The sequence below is a fragment of the Choloepus didactylus genome, chromosome 17 (assembly GCF_015220235.1).
Source record: "Choloepus didactylus isolate mChoDid1 chromosome 17, mChoDid1.pri, whole genome shotgun sequence".
In the NCBI taxonomy this organism is placed as follows: domain Eukaryota; kingdom Metazoa; phylum Chordata; class Mammalia; order Pilosa; family Megalonychidae; genus Choloepus; species Choloepus didactylus.
Window position 1 is genome coordinate 2,700,317 of NC_051323.1, and position 14,624 is coordinate 2,714,940.

The 14,624-nt window shown below is 39.1% G+C and overlaps 1 pseudogene; it reads right to left on the reverse strand.

The window, feature by feature from the left end:
- Positions 1–1,206: 1,206 nt before the first annotated feature.
- On the reverse strand, positions 1,207–14,270 carry LOC119512805 (annotated as a pseudogene).
- Between the last annotated feature and the right edge of the window lie 354 nt (positions 14,271–14,624).

The following is a 14,624-nucleotide window of genomic DNA, read 5'->3' on the forward strand; positions in this document are numbered from 1 at the left end:
AACCACTGGGGACTTGAGGTGTTAACATTAGATAGAAATAATAAACTGATACATCATTTCCCTTTAAAACTGCTACCTACTCTTATGCTAAAAACCATTTCCCCATACCCTGCTTTATTTTTTCTCACTGCACTCAAATGACATAACAAACATTACACTAGCACATGTGTTTATTTTTTCTGTTTTCCCAAACAAGAATGAAAGCAGATTTTTGGCCTAAGTCATAGTTCTCACTAAATAATTACATCTAGAATAAAAATGGACAATAATGCCTTAATATCAATGTTTTAAAGAAAATCTTCTTTGTTAGAGAAAGAGCTGTTATATACGTAAGAGTGCTCAGTGTACACAGCTCTGATTTCCTGAGATGTATTCTGGAACTGTTTCATTAAACCATGTATTTTAGATGGTGTTGCAGAAATAATATTAGAATGCCTGTAGTTTCCTGAATTTACACTGAGATGTGCTTTTAATTAAGTGGTATTCAAAGGATTCAACCTAGACTCAGAAAATTGGAATCAGGTATCTAAGGGAGGAATTTAAAGAGGAAGTTGAAAATTGATGGAAAATGTTACATGAAAAGCTATCACTCACTCACACACACACACACACACATAGAAGTATTTAATAATTAAAGCATCACTGTTTAAAGAATGAGTATCACTGAAAAAATTGGAGAGAAAGAAAATAGCATTAAACAAAGAGGTAGAGTAGGGAAGCAATCTTGTTGTTTGACATTTCCATTCCAAGGAAAAGAGGGAAAGAGGGTGTGTGGGAAGAGAGTTAGAGAGGAAGACTACCATCTATGCAGAGAGATTAGAATATGACAGGTCATATTTTCAAAGGCCCAAAGTTAGAAAAGAAAGGAAGGAACTTGGGAGATGTAGCCATTAAACAATAAACATTCCAGAGTCAAGGGAGCATAGGTAAGAGGGAATCATCTATCACACTGGACCCTTCTTCACAGGATAGAGATAGAAGTTTATTGGCTCAGAAATGTTACTTGTGCATGAGAAACATGCAATTTCTGTGAAGAAAATTCCTAACAATGTGTATAAGAGAATGTTGTAGCACTTCTCTTTAGTAATCTTCCACAAAGAGATCCAAAACATTCCAAGTCCCTTAACTTTCCACTCAACCTGTAAACCCTCCATGAAATGACTCAGGAGACATGGCCTGTTTGGCAGATAGAGGAAGTGTGTATGTTCAGGGCTGTGAGTAGGGAAAATATCTGCTGCAGCAGGATTCACTGAACAACAGCCCTGGAGAGGAGGTTTGTGTCTGAGGCTGAAACACTGTTGAACAATGGCTGTAATCTGGCTGACAGTAATAATCTGCCCCATCCTCAACCTGTACACTGCTGATGGTGAGAGTGAAATCTGTTCCTGACCCACTTCCACTGAATTGGTCAGGGACCCTAAATTGCTGGGTGGATGCCAAGTCAATGAGCAGTTTAGGAGGCTGTCCTGGTTTCTTCTGGTACCAATTTAAGTAGCTCTTTTGGTAGGAGCTGTGAAAAACACTGACTTGACTTGCAGTTGATGGTGGCAGTCTCTCCTGGAGACAGAGCCAGGGAGGCTGGGGACTGGGTCATCACAATGTCCCCACTGGCACCTGAAGACAAGAATGGACAAAGATCAAATTTTGAATAGAACATATATTAAAATATAAATCTAAAACTGTTGAATTTCTTATGTATCATAAATAATCAGACCTGTTTTAGATGAAATAGTTTGATCCCTTACATGTCGAAATCACTTTGATAACTTTATAAGGGTATTGCTTGTCTGAACCACTCACCTGAGACCCAGAGCACCAGGAGAATAAGGAGTTGGGACTGTGAAATCTTGCTCATCCATCTGCAGCACTCAGGCCAGATTGAAATTGAAGCCCCATTAATAGAGCTCTGAGCAGCCAGGCTTGTATCCGAGTAGCCTATGCAAAGCATCAGACTGTACAAAAGTGAAAACGCTTCTGCAATGAGTTGTGAAAACAATGAAGAGAAGGAGACAAAAATAGCACTAACACAGGAAATTGATTATAGGCCAAAAAAAGATTAAAATTTAATTTGACTATAATTTTCAACATATTTAGCAAAATATTGAAATGTAAAATAATTTTGGTGTCAACTCTAGTCTTTCAAACCAAATGCAATCACCTTGAAACTATAAATTACATTTCTATTCCATTTTGCAAAACATTTTTCATGAACCCCTCATGGCCAAGGAGAATGGACACAAATACCTACCCCAAATCTGCAAAACTCAACCTCACACTTGGCAATGCCTCTTTTCTCCTCCTCTTATTAGATATTCTGTGAGAACAAGGTTTGGGTGAATTTGTATATAACACATATAATTATGTAGTTATAAATATATCATATTATATAATGGAGTAATTATGTCTACATCAGGATTTCTCAACATTGGCACTACTGACTTTTGTGCAACAAAATTCTGTGTTATGGGGGCTGTCATGTGCAGAGTAGGATGCTCAATATCTTCCCTGGTCCCTATCCATTATCTGCCAGTAGTATTTTCCTGGCTACAGTTGTGGCAACCAAATATTTCTGGATATTTCCACATCTCCTATGCAGGGAGAACACCTCCAGTCAAGAATCATATACATATATATATATATACACACACACATATATAAAGAATAATATATGTCAATGCCCACTGAAGCAATACTAACTAAAATTAAAATTAAAAGAAACAGAAATGCATTTTTTTCTTTTACTGAAGGTATTCTCTAATATTCTTTTCCAAAGAACAGACATTGAATGGATCCTGTGATGGTTAGGTTCATGTGCCAACTTGTCCAGGTGATAGTTCCCAGCTGTCTGGTCAAGGAAGCACTGGCCTAACAATTGCTGCAAGGACATTTGTGGCTGCTTAATAAACCAACAGGCTGGTTTACTAAATCATCAGTCAATTGACTGCAGCTGTGACTGATGACTCACCTAAGAGTGCGTCTTCCACAATGAGAGAATGCAATTGGTTGGATTTAATCCAATTAATGAGTTAAAGACTTATAAGCTGGACAGACAGAGGACCTTCACTTCTTCTTTGGCTGCCCAGTGAAGCATTTCCTGGAGAGTTCATCAAAGTTGCCGGTTCAGTTCCTGAGGAGTTCATCGAACACGTTCATCAAAGATCCCAGTTCGTTTCCTGAGGAGTTCATCAGACATCTTCTTTGGAGTTGACAAATTTGCTGACTTCCCTACAGAATTTGCACTCATGCATACCCACAGTTGCATGAGTCACTTTTTTAAATTTTATAGTCATAGATATCTCTCATTGATTCTGTTTCCCTAGAAAACCCTAATTAATACAGACCTTAACACTTCTCTGACAACCAAGACTTTCATTTATGAAAACACTCTTGTTTAAGGGCAGAAATGTGCAGTTATAAAGGTTTCAATAAATAATATTTAATTTCTTTTGAGAGAGAATAATAGAAAAATGAAAATCCAAATGACCATCATTCTCACTCTGATGAAAGCTACCATTAAAAAAGGAAAATTAATGGATATACATAGTAAAAAAATAAAACAATATGAGAAGGTACAAAATGAACAAATATCTTTTCCTTCAGCTCCATTCCCATTCCTGTTCTTAAAATTTACAATTTTCAACATTTTTCATTTCAGGAAAAAAACAAAACAAAACAAAACAAAATGCTTGCAGCTTTCCTTGCGGAGAAATGGAATAGACATAGGTGTTAACTTTCTGAAGAAACAGGGTGGTGAGTTGGAGCTAATGCCTATTCCATTCAAATCAAAAAGGAAGACTCAGTCTCTGCATTCATTAAAAGAGATCCAGACTATTCACTACTTATCTACCCAATCTAGGAAGGTGTATTAGTCAGGGTTCTCTAGGGAAACAGAATCAACAAGAGATATCTATGACTATAAGATTTTATAAAAGTGTCTCATACAACTGTGGGTATGCACAAATTCAAATTCCATAGGGCAGGCAGCAAACTGGCAACTCCAGAGAAGGTATTCAGTGAACTCCTCGGGAAACAAACTGGCAACTTTGATGAACTCCTCAGGAAATGCTTTGCTGGTTAGCTGAAGAAGAAGTGAAGTTTCCCTTCCTCTCTTCCTTAAAAGTCTTCAACTGATTGGGTTAAATCCAGCTGATTGAATTCTCTTGTGAAAGACATGCCTTCATTGATATAATCATTCACAGCTTCAGTCAATTGACTGATGATTTGGTAAACTAGCCTTCTAGTTTATTAACCAGCCACAAATGTCCTGTCAGTAATGGTTAGGCCACTGCTTTCTTCACCAGACACCTGGACATCATCACCTGGCCAAGTTGAAACATGAACCTAACCATCACATTCCACCTTTTGTCAAACTGGTAGTTATACACATCACCTTAAACCATACTATATCCAGCATATCTAAGAACAACCAACCAACATCATTATATCATTCAACTCTGCAAAACTATGTTAACTTGTCAAAATGCTGTCACCCAGAGCCTTGCTTCATGCAAGAGTATGATTAGGAGACTCAAGTGGTTAAATTTTCTGTATCTCCATGGCCAACACATGCCATGGACTGTCCATGCCATCTTGGTTATTGGAAATGGAGTCATTAGTGCTTTTGAATCTAATCAGAGTAGAAAACCAATTGTAAAAGCCCATTTTAAGATTCTGTTTCTCAAGAACCACTCCTGGTACCAAGTTGTATTAGGGTTCTCTAGGGAAACAGAATCAATAAGAGATATCTATAAATACAATATTTCAGAAAAGTATCTCATGCAACTGTGGGTATGCATGAGTCCAAATTCCCTAGGGTAGGCACAAACTGGCAACTCCAAAGAAGATATTCAATGAACTCCTCAGGCAGCAAATTGGCAACTCTGATGAAGGTGTTTGATGAACGCCTCAGGTAGCAAACTGGCAACTTCTATGAACTCCTCAGGAAATGCTTCACTGGTTAGCCAAAGAAGAAGTGAATGTCCTCTCTTTCTCTTCCTTAAAAGTCTTCAACTGATTAGACATAAATCCATCTCATTGAAATATCTCATTGCAGACGACATGCCCTTCTTTGATATAATCAGTCACAGCTGCAGTCAATTGACTGATGATTTAATAAACCAGCCTTCAAACGTCCTCTTAGTAATGGTTAGATGTTCTAGTTTGCTAATGCTGCTGGAATGCAAAACACCAGAAATGGACTGGCTTTCATAAAAAGGGGGTTTATTTGGTTACACAGTTGCTGTCTTAAGGCCATAAAGTGTTCAAGGTAACACATCAGCAACTGAATACCTTCAATGGATGGTGGCCAATAGTGTCCAAAAATCCTCTGTTAGCTGGGAAGGCACATGGCTGGCATCTGCTCCAAAGTTCTGGTTTCAAAATGGCTTTCTCCAAGGACATTCCTCTCTAGGTTGCAGTTCCTCAAAAATGTCACTCTTAGTTACACTTGGGATATTTGTCCTCTCTCAGCTTCTCTGGAGAAAGAGTCTGCTTTCAACTGCCATCTTCAAACTGTCTCTCATCTGCAGCTCCTGTGCTTTCTTCAAAGTGTCCCTCTTGGCTGTAGCTCCTCTTCCAAAATGTCACTCACAGCTGAAGCCGTGCTAAGTTCCTTCTGTTTGTCAGCCCATTTATATGACTCCACTGATCAAGGCCCACCTGAATAGGTGGGGCCACACCTCCATGGAAATTATCTCATCAGAGTTATCACCTACAGTTGGATGGGGTGTATTTCCATGCAAACACTCAAGGATTCCAATCTAATCAGTACTGATAATGTCTTCCCACACAAGATTACATCAAAGATAATGGCATTTGGGGGACACAATATATTCAAATTGGCACATTCCACCCCCTGGGCCCAAAAATGACATTATCTTTCCATATACAAAATAAGTTCATCCCACAGCAATATCACAGAAACTTAAATCATTTCAGTAACAATAGTTAAGTACAAAATCCCATCAAAATCATTTATAGGTGTGGTCAGTCGTAAGGCATAATTATCCTTTAGCTGTGGGTCTGTGAACTTAGAACAAGTTATGTGCTTCCAATGTACAAAGGAGGGACATTCATAGGATAAACATTCCCATTGCCATAAAGAGAAAGAGTAAGGAAAATAGGGCTAATAGGGCCAAAACAGTTCCTAAAACCTACAGGACAAACTCCATTAGCTTTCAAACTCTGAGAGTCATTTGCAGAATGATGTTGTATCATTGGGGCTTGAGAGAGTGGGAGTCTAACCCTTCCTAAGGGCCTTTGTGGCAGCCCTTTCCTCTCCAAACACTTAGGTGAGTGCTCCAATGTATCCATACATTGGGGATACCACCTTCTCAGCTCCTCCTCAAATATCAGGGCAGAACCTGGATTCTCTTCCATCTCTGGGACACACACTCAACCCCTTCAGAACAGTGTGTGTGGTGGCAGCCAGGCTCTCCCCAATTCCCTGGGAATGTGCTCCACCCTCTTTGAGGCTTGGGGTGGCAGAACATTTCCTTAACATTGAGGTGGAAGGCCCGCCCTTGACTTCCAGGGCAAACTCACCCTTTCCATGTGTGTGGGCCACTCTGCTCTCCCTGCCCAAGGCCTCTTGACTCCAGACCTCAACCTCCATGGCTCTGTCTTTGAAGAAATTTTTCCTTCATTTTTTTCCTTGTTTGTCTCCTCCAGTCCAGACCAGCAATGGCTCTGTCTATAAAGATCTCATGAAAATTCTGTTGACTTCGCATGAAGCCCACAGGGGTCAATGTGATCAGACAATAGAACTTTCCACAAATCTTTTCTGCGTAACTCCTTCTCCAATGTTGGTGTGTACTGAAATGGCAGCTGGGTTCCACGTTTGGTTACATCCTCATGTTGGGCTGTAGCTTCTGGGATTCCACCCTCTGGAAGCCTGCAATTTTCCAAGCCATCAGCTTCTGGTTTCTTTGAACCCAGGTGTTCAGTTCTAAGTTTATCTCTCTCCACTTGCATTTTACTATAAGCTGCAAGGAGAAGCCAGGGTACATCCTCCACATGTAGTCTGGAGATCTCCTCAGCTAAGTATTCCACATTGTTGCTTTCAAATTCTTCCTTCCATCTGACACCAGGACTCAATTTTGCCAAATCCTCTGCCACTTTAAAACAAGGATTGCCTTTCTTCCAGTTTGCAACAACACATTCATCATTTCTGTTCAAGGCCTTGTCAGAAGTATCTTTAGTGTCCATATTTCCACAAAGAGTCTCTTCAAAGCAGTTTAGGCCTTTTCTATCAAGCTCCTCACAATTCTTCCAGAATCTTCCCCTTATCCATTTAAAAAGCCATTCCAACATGTTTGGTATTTGCAAACTCAGCATCAAAAGCACCCCACTTCTCTGGTACCAAAATCTTTTCTAGTTTGCTAATGCTGCTGGAATGCAAAACACCAGAAATGGACTGGCTTTTATAAAAGGGGGGTTATTTGGTTACACTGTTACAGTCTTAAGGCCATAAAGTGTCCAAAGTAACACATCAGCAATTGAATACCTTCACTGGAGGATGGCCAATGGTGTTCAAATAACCTCTGTTAGCTGGGAGGGCACATGGCTGGCATCTGCTCCAAAGTTCTGGTTTCAAAATGGCTTTCTCCAAGGACATTCCTCTCTAGGTTGCAGTTCCTCAAAAATGTCACTCTTAGTTGCACTTGGGATATTTGTCCTCTCTCAGTTTCTCTGGAGCAAGAGTCTGCTTTCAACAGCCATCTTCAAACTGTTTCTCATCTGCAGCTCCTGTGCTTTCTTCAAAGTGTCCCTCTTGGCTGTAGCTCCTCTTCCAAAATGTCACTCACAGCTGAAGCTGTGCTAAGTTCCTTCTGTTTGTCACCCCATTTATATGGCTCCACTGATCAAGGCCCATGCTGAATGGGTGGGAGCACACCTCCATGGAAATTATCTCATCAGAGTTATCACCTACAGTTGGGTGGGGTGCATTTCCATGCAAACACTCAAGGAATTCCAATCTAATCAGCACTGAGACTGTCTGCCCACACAAGATGACATCAAAGATAGTGGCATTTGGGGGACACAATATATTCAGACTGGCACATTAGGCCAGGGCTTGCTTGACCAGACACCTGGAAACCATCACCTGGCCAAGTAGACACGTGAACCTAGCCATCACAGAAGGTATGGTCATCTTTTTCCCATGGTGCACTGGGTGCAAATTTTGGAAAGTTAGCAATTTTTTAATTTAAATATGACAGAGTTTTAACTCCTGGAGCAAGTTCTCTGAGAGCAGGTTTTTGGCAGGGAGTTCCACCCATATCTTTGTTCAGGCTGATACGTCATGATGGTGCCAGGACTCACTGAATGACATTTTCCTGGGTACACAGGCCCCCTCTCTTCCATCTCATTATCATATTGTTCTGGAGAGAGCAAGCTGGTCTTTGTCATGCTCCTGAAATTCCTGGCCTCATGAGTGGATGAAGGTTTCTAGTGAAATGAGCAGCCATTTGTACTGTAGTTACTGTCATCTCCTTGAAAGGTGTCTGTGAGTTTAGGAACAAACTTAACCAAGGCCACAAAAGTCCTGTACAGAGAACACTACAAGAAACTGCTAAAAGAAATCAAACAGGACCTTAAAAATGAAAGAACATACCATGTTCATGGATTGGAAGACTAAACATAATTCAGACGTCAATTCTACCTAAACTGACTTAAGGCTTCAATGCAATACCAACTAAAATCCCAACAGCTTACTTTGCAGAAATAGAAAAACCAATAACCAAGTTTTATTACAAGGGTAAGGTGCCCCAAATAGCCAAAAATATCTTGAGAAAGAAGAATGAAGTGGTAGATTTCACACTACCAGACTTTGAAACATATTGCAAAGCTACAGTGGTCAAAACGGCATGGTACTGGCATAAGGATAGATATATTGACCAATGGAATCAAATTGAGCATTCAGAAATATACCCTCACATTGACAGACAATTGATCTTTGATAAGGCAGTCAAGGCAAAGCAAGTGGGACAGCGCAGCCTCTTCAATAAGTGGTGTTTGGAGAACTGGATATTCATTTTCAAAAGAAGGAAAGGGGACTCCTATCTCACACATTATACTGAAATTTACATGAAATGTATCAAAGACCTAAACATGAGCACTAAGGCCATAAGTCTCTTAGAAGAAAATGTAGGGCAATATCTTGAAGATCTTGTGATAACAGGTGGTTTCCAAACCTTATACCCAAAGCACAAGTAACTAAAGAAGAAATGGATTAATGTAAAGATTTGCAATACAAATTAAAAAATTAAACACTTTTGTATATCAAAGGACTTGTTAGAAAATCAAAAGTCAGTCTATTCAATGGGAGACAATATTTGGAAAGCAAATTTAAGACAGGGGTTTAATATACCGAATATATAAAGGTATCCTACAGTTCAACAACTGAAAGACAAACAACCCAACTAAAAAATGGGCAAAAGACATGGACAGACACTTTTCTGAAGAGGAAATACAAACGGCTCAAAAACATATGAAAAATTCTCAACTTCACTGGCTATTAGGGAAATGCAAAGAAAAAACCACAATGAGATATCATCTCACACATAACAGAATGGCCATTATTCAAAAAGCAGAAAATTACAAGTGCTGGAGAGGATGTGGAGAAAGAGGCACACTTATTCATTGTTGATGGAAATGTAGAATGGTGCAACCACTCTGGAAGTCAGTGTGGAGGCTCCTCGGGAATCCAAGTATAGATTTGCCACATGACCCTGCTATTCCATTGCTAGGTATATATTCAGAGAAACTGAAAATTAAGACATGATCAGGCATTTGCAAACCAATGTTTACTGTGGCATTATTCATTATTGCAAAGAGATGGAAACAGCCCAAATGTCCATCAAGGGACAAGTGGATTAACACACTATGGTATATACCTATGATGGGATACTATGCAGCTGTAAGACAGAACAAAGACATGGAACATGTAATAACATGGATGGACCTTGAGGACATTATGTCGAGCGAGGTTAGACAGAAACAAAAGGACAAATAGTGTATGGTCTCACTAATATGAACTAACATTACTGAGAAATCTGTGAGAGTTAAAAGCTGATAATGCAGGTCATCAGAAGACAAGAAGAGGGCAGGGATCAGGCACTTGATTATGAAGGAGTATAGAATGTTTAATAGGCTTGATTGTATAGATCCAGAAATAGATAGCATAATACTGTATGATGGTAGCACAATATTGTTAGTACCCTGAACAATGAAGTCTGTGAGTAAAGCTGAAAGTGAAGAGTTAGGGCCATGAATGACACTAGAGGTAAAGATAGAATATGAAGACTGGGATTGTATAACTTAGCAGAAACTGGGTGCTCAATGATTGTGACAAACTGTACAAATATAAAAATGTTTTTACATGTGGAAGAACAAACAATGCCTACCATGTAGAGTATATAAAAAAGGATGTTACTGGGGATAAATGTAATCAAAGCAAACTGGAGTTTATGGTCAACATCAACATCATAATCTGCTTCCATTAAATGTAACAAAGGCAATACACCAAAGTAACCGTGTATTAGAGGGGGATATATGGAGGAATATGGGATTCCTGGTAGTGTTTTGTTGTCTTACCTTACTATTATATTGTACTGTATGATATTATATTTTTCTTTTTATCTTTTTAATTATTCTTTAAATTTTTTTTCACAGTAATCAATCTGTTCAAGTGCTGACTGTGGTGAAAAATTCACACCCATATGTTGATACCCTGAACAACTGATTGTACACTGTGGATAATTTTATGCTATGTGAATATATCTCTAAAATTAAAGGGAAAATGTTAATAGGGATAAAAGTGCTGGAGATAACATGGAGAGAGGGATATATGTATTTACTCTTGGTGAGGAGGCAGAATGGTGTAGCCTTCCTGGAGGAGAGTATGACATTCCACTAGAAGCTATGTATGTGGATGCCATAAGGACCTGTAACCTCATTTGGGGCATATACTTGGAAGATCTGAGAGTAGGGATATGAATGGACATTTGCAAACTGGTGTTTATGGAGGCAGTGTTCATGATTTTCAATGGGTGGAGGTGACCTACATCAACTGAGGAACAGTATGGGGACTGTGGTGTAAGCATACAATGGAAAAATGAGCAACTGGGAGCAGGGGTGAAACAGTGAGACATGCAGTGAGGTGAATGGATCCTGTAGACAGCATTTAGAATGGAGTATGCCAGAATCAAAGACAAACACTATAATGCCTCGCCATTATGGACTATCTATGATTTGTAAACTAAGAATTGAGTCTTGAGGACAGCTTATCAGGGGAACACATATTGTAATGATCCCTAGATTGTAAGCTCTTGACAGCAGTCGTATCTATCCCTGAATTTTAATGGCTATCTCCAAATTTGGAGATGCTTATCACTTTGACTATAAATTGATTGGTCTCTGGAACTTTGGGTATCTGTGTGACAACTGAAACTCAGAGCTAGAGCTCAGCATATATTAATGTCAGTGTTAGCACATACAACAACTGTTTAAAAAGCTGAAAAAGGACCCAGATTTCTATTAGAGATATGAATGAGGCACATCTGGTTAGGACAAGGGCAAATTGGGCCAAAGTGTAAAGGACAATAATGATAGTGTTTTAAAACTTCAATTTCCATGTGAGACCAAGGTAAAAGATGTTTATTTTGGTGCAGTATCTATATTTTCTGTAGTATATTAAACAATTTAACTTGTATAGTCAGTTTGTTCAAACACCATAATTACATGGAATTTTGAATAAAATGTGAGATCTGGTAGGTTTGTACAGGTTAGTGTGAAATAGCAACACATCCCAAAATAATTTAGGTAGAAAATAAAAATATATATGCAGGGCCCCTGAGGAGCTGGGATAAAATGCAGAAGTGTTGGACTTCCTCACCTTGGTTGTTGCTGATATTATCACAAATATTGAGGACTCACAATTTGGTATGCAGAGCCCTCTGTCTTGTGGCTTGCCCTTATGAAGCTCATTACTGCAAGGGAAAGGCTAAACCTGCTTACATTTGCATCTAAGAGTCTCCCCCTGAGTACCTCTCTGTTGCTCAGACGTGGCCTTCTCTCTCTAGTTGAGCCAACTTGGCAGGTAAACTCACTGCCTTCCCCATATGTGCTATCTGACTTCCAGGGGTGTAAATCTCCCTTGCAATGCAGGAGATGACCCCCAGGGATGAACTTTGACCCAGTATCATGGGATTGAGAACATCTTCCTGACCAGAAAGGGGATGAGAAATGAAACAAAATAAAGTTTCAATGGCTGAGAGATCTCAAATGGAGTTGAGAGGTCACTCTGGTGGGTACTCTCATGCACTGTGTTGATAACCCTTTTTAGGACTTAGTGTATTGGAATAGCTAGAAGTAATTACCTGAAAGTATCAAACTGCAACCCAGTAGCCTTGACACTGAAACTCAGAGCTAGAGCTCAGCATATATTAATGTCAGTGTTAGCACATACAGCAACTGTTTAAAAAGCTGAAAAAGGACCCAGACTTCTATTAGAGATATGAATGAAGCACATCTGGTTAGGACAAGGGCAAATTGGGCAAAAGTGTAAAGGACAATAATGATAGTGTTTTAAAACTATCATTTTAAAGATGATTGCATAACTATGTAGTTTACAAGGTGTGACAATGTGATTCTGAAATTCTTGTGGATCGCATCCCCTTTATCCAGTGTATAGATGCATGAGTTGAAAACTTGGGACAAAAATTAAATGAAAAATAGGTTTGGATGGGTGGGGATATCTGGTGTTCTTTTTACTTTATTTTCTATTCTTATTTTTATTCTTTCTGGTGTAAGGAAAATGTTCAAAAACAGATTGGGGAGATGAATGCACAACTATATGATGAAAAGTTGATTGTACACCATGGCTGATGGTTTGGTATATGAATATATCTCAATAAAACTGAATTTACAAGGTAAATGCATTCCATATAATTGCTTTGAGGTTCTGCTGTTGCTTTAGGAGATATGTTCTGCAGCAAGGATTTTGCATCCAGCTGTTTTTGAATGACAAAACCAATGGACAGTTTGTCTTTTGGAAGTCACCACTTTGTGTGCTCTTAGTTTCATAAGTTAGTTGAAAGTGATGTTCCAGTGTCTTCACATCTGAGCACCAGTTGCTGGCTGTTTTTCCTCCTTTCATGAATTTACCAAATATTTTACATAGCGTATTAACATTACTGGAAAGGGGAAATGTGGAAGCCATAAACTTTCCATGCCAGCTGGGAAGTTAGCTCTTCTATCTTCTCCTTCTTTATAATTCTGCAATGATTTTAAAAAGTGAAATTGTCAAAATACTGCCCAATGCCAAAGACACAATTGGGGTAAATTTTTATTTGGTAAATAATACAGGAGGATAATATTGAACGCAGAATTTTAAGATAGCCTTGAATATTTCTGGCCCCTGATGTATACACATCTCTCACTGCTCTTCAGTAGAACAGTAAGTTAGGTTCTGATGTGAAGGGGTTGATCAGATGCAGGTAATTCAGTCACCTTTGTGTTCTGATCAAACCCTTCCTAAAGGGAATCTGACCAAGAGATCTTGTGCTAATCAGGAAAGCCCTTTATCTGGGTGTAGTAGTTGGAAAGAGTGATGATACAAATTAAAAACATGAGAAGGCTCAATAAGGGGAAGATTCTCTGATGCTGAATTTGCAATGGAGAGTGCAATGGCGAGGAATGAGTGCAGCTTTGAGACCTGACAGCTAGCAAGGAAACAGGGACCTCGAACTTAAAATTGCAATGAACTGATTCTTCCACAACTATGTGGGATTGGAAGAGTACACCAAATAAGGGAAAAAAATATATAACCCAGCTGACACCTTGATTTTCCTGTGCAAGAACCATGCTACTGCCTGTACATTGGCTTAATGCCCAGAATGTTCCAGATGCACAAATATGAATATCTCTCTCAGCATGAGTCATCCAAGGAGTGTGTGAATAGTCTTGATCTAAGGGGAAAAAGTTTACTTTAACTTCTTTTAAAATGTATAATTTCAATTCATATCCCCATATTTAGTTGATGTCCCCATTGTTCAAATGACCTAAGTCTCCTAATTGTAGATAAGATCCTGGTGTCACCCTATTTTACATTTTATCAGCGCATCTCACTCTAGCCCACACTCTTACCTGGTAACACCCAACACATCATTTCTCCTGTTCAGACCTTCCCTCAGAATGAGTCACTTTGGAAGTGCTGGAGACCCTCCAACAGGTTTACCATCCTTCAGGGTCTTCACATACATGTACATGGTCTATGGTACCCTTATTCCACACTGTGTCTCCAACACATAAAACAGGTTCTCAACTACTGTTTTAGATGAGTAAATAAATGGGATTGGTCAGCAAATTCTTAATCTAGGGACACAATCTTTTCAAACAGTGAGATTTTAAATTGATGCAACATTTGAGGAATAGAAGGTAGAGTTTGTGTTGCACAAGCCATATCAATCATTGGTTTGGGGGAAGTTTTCCATTTTTTGTTGTTTCCAAAGAAGATAGGAATATATTATAGCCTTTGCAAAGAAATCTCAAGTGCTCTTATTCTTATCCATATTTCAGGAAGCAGCTTTTGATCTTCTACCCTTGAAAATCAGATTAATCAT